The 3,013-nt window shown below is 48.1% G+C and overlaps 1 non-coding gene across 1 annotated transcript; it reads left to right on the top strand.

Moving 5' to 3' along the window:
- Positions 1-1,901: 1,901 nt before the first annotated feature.
- TRNAE-UUC (transfer RNA glutamic acid (anticodon UUC)) lies at positions 1,902-1,973 on the top strand. Its single transcript has one exon. It is a non-coding gene; the product is annotated as a tRNA-Glu (tRNA).
- The last annotated feature ends 1,040 nt before the right edge of the window (positions 1,974-3,013 follow it).

Genomic DNA, 3,013 nt, shown 5'->3' with positions numbered 1-3,013 from the left:
CCGGCGGAGCCCGCCCCCCCCTTCCCCTCCCGGCCCGTAGCCGGCCCGCCCCACACCCGCCCGCGCCCGGCGCCCACCCCCGGCGACGCACCGCGCACCCCCGCCCAGGCGCTCACCCTTCCTCTGGGCCTCGCGCTCTCCTGGGACCCCACCCTCCGCAGCCGCCCGACCTCTCCGCACCTCGCTCTCCCTGATGGGAGGAGGAAATTATGGGAGTCTAAATGGGAGCAGACTGTAAAGGGTCGGCCAAATGTGCACAGCCGTTATTCTCCATCTCACATCTCCGCTTTCGTGACCCGCACTGCTCACCCCACGCCCCATCTCTGCTCTCACCAGCCCGCTTCCCATCACGCTTCTCATATATATCCCATGCACGTTCAGGGCATATTTGCCGCTCCTGGCCCTCCTCCTGTCACCAGCCCACGCCTCCTCCATTTGTAAATCCTACATCACCTGCTTAATCTGTCTGCTCCCCTCCTCCTCCGCCCCGTCCGCTTCTTTCCCCCCTCATTGCCAACCACAGCCTTCCAGGATCGATCCGTGCCTAAGTATTAGCCTGGCCCACTCACCCACCCCCTCCATCCCTCCTTCCGTCACGTCTGTCTTTCCTATCCCACTACTTTCGTGACCACTACTGGGAAGCTTCTCTGAACTGGGAACGCCCCTGACTTTGTAAATGTGCCCCCCAAGTTCCCACCTGTGTACCCCGGAAAACATCCATTCTTGACCTCAGGCTAATCGTCGACTGCCCCAAACCCAGAGCTCAGACTGAGAGAGTTATGTAGGGGGAGTGAGGGAGCTCTATCCCTCCAGGCTAATGGCTCAGAGATATCTGTTCAAGGCAGAGGCAAGGGCAGGAAACCGTTTCTTGTTTGCACAAGGCAAGGGGGCAGAGATTAGGACCACCATTGTCCATCTCTAGTCCTTCAAATCAAGATTTCACCAACTTTGGACTTCCCTGGTGGTTCAGTGGTTGAGAATCCGCCTGGCGGTGCGGGGGGACACGGGTTCAAACCCTGGTCCGGGAAGATCCCACATGCCGTGGAGCAACTAAGCCCGTGTGCCACAACCACTGAGCCTGCGCTCTAGAGCCTGTGAGCCACAACTACTGAGCCCGCGTCCCACAACTACTGAAGCCCGCGCGCTTAGAGCCCATGTTCCACAAGAGAAGCCACCGCAATGAGACGCCTGCGCACTGCAACGAAGAGTAGTCCCCGCTCGCCACAACTAGAGAAAGCCCGCACGCAGCGACGAAGGCCCAACGCAGCCAAAAATGTAAAAAAAAAAAAAGATTTCACGATCTTTAAGTTCAAAACATGGGAAGGAGGAGTCCTAGCCCGTGCAGAACAGCTTCCCATAGACACCCCCCAACAAGTCGGAGCCGCTGGACTAATTTTTCTTGCATTCTCCATTGGACAGAACAGCCACACCCACCCTATCTTCCTAGCCACCTTCCCTGGAACTCTGATCACCTCTTTCCTCAAGAGCTTTCTAAATTTGAGTTGAGTAATGCCACGGCTCTGACCATTTATTTTAATTTTTTTCACTGAAAAATTGCAAAGAACCTATCATGTCCAAAATTACTGTAAGTCAAATAGATTATGGTATATCAACCCTATGTGACTATTAAAAGTCACCTCTTGGAAGTCTAAAGATATATTTTTTTAAAAGCTAAGAATACGTCAGGTGAAGGGGAAAAAAAGCAAGGAACAAAACAGAATGTGTCTCAATGTTGGCAGTGACTTTTTTTTCCTGGATGATGGAGTTATAGGTTATTTTTTCTTATTGCCGCTTTTCAACATTTCTCATCTTTCCAAAATGAATGTGTTCAACTTTTTCTTACCATAAAAGAAATTCAGTAACATTAAGAACTTTTAGAATAAACTAAAAATTTGGGGAATTCCCTGGTGGTCCAGTGGTTAGGACTCGGCACTTTCACTGCCGTGGCCCAGGTTCAATCCCTGGTTGGGGAACTAAGATCCCACAAGCCTCGTGGTGTGGCAAAAAAAAAAAAAAAAAGTAAAAAGTTAAAAATCACTCATGATTCTATTTGCTTCATAAAACCACTGCTGTTGTTTGACTCCTTTTCCTATCCAGCTGTTTTTACACAGAACCTGTAATGTTATATCCTGCTTTCTTTTCACTCCTCATCATATATTGATAGTCCTTAAAATCATAATTTTTGTTATGGCTGCATGATAGTCTATGAAATAGATACACCCAAATTTAACCTAGCCCTCATTATTGGATACTTAGGTTGTATTTACTTTTTGCCATTATAAATTCATTCAACATATATTTACTGAGCACCTATGTGTTACTGCTCCATGCCAGACATCATCCTAGGCACTGGGGCAGGCACTGGGGCTACAGCTCCCAGATAAATAAAAGTGCTACAAATTTTCATGCATAAGTTTTAGGTTCCTTCCTTAAGATAGAGTCTGAATTGATGAGTGACTGAGTCAAAGTTGTGAAAAATGAAGAGTTCCTTTTCATTAATGAAATTCACTCGCATTCACTGATGAAACAATAAAGATACTTGAAGCTTTAGAAGTTGATAGCATCAGATTGTATCACTTACTACTCCCTCATGCTTTGAAGATTTTAGCACCTGGCTTGTCACTCTCTTCACTCTCCCTTCTGTCAAATTCTTGGTGATGCTTGATTTGGTACCACATAGACAATTTTTCCAACATGTGCGATACTTTGTTTGCAAAGATGGCCTCTCCAGTTCCTCTTGTCCCACGTGACACTTTGCAGTGATTTTGCTGCTCCTTGCAACAAGAGGTGGAGTCTGTTTCTCAACCCCTTGCATCTGGGCTGGTCCTAGGACTTGTTTTGACTAACAGAATGTGGCAGAAATGACACTGTGTGAGTCCGCAGAGTCTGGGCTTCAAGAGCTCTTGCAACTTCCCCTTTGCCCTCTTAGAAAACTTCCAACATCATGTAGAGAAGTCCAGTCTGGCCTGCTGGAAGATGAGAAGCCACATGAAGGAGAACTGAGATGCCCTGA

The sequence above is a fragment of the Delphinapterus leucas genome, chromosome 10 (assembly GCF_059928025.1).
Source record: "Delphinapterus leucas isolate spDelLeu-1000000601 "Yukka" chromosome 10, BTC_Dleu_Yukka2, whole genome shotgun sequence".
Classification (NCBI taxonomy): domain Eukaryota; kingdom Metazoa; phylum Chordata; class Mammalia; order Artiodactyla; family Monodontidae; genus Delphinapterus; species Delphinapterus leucas.
Note: the sequence above shows the minus strand (reverse complement) of the source record. Positions and strands in the feature narration are given on the sequence as shown.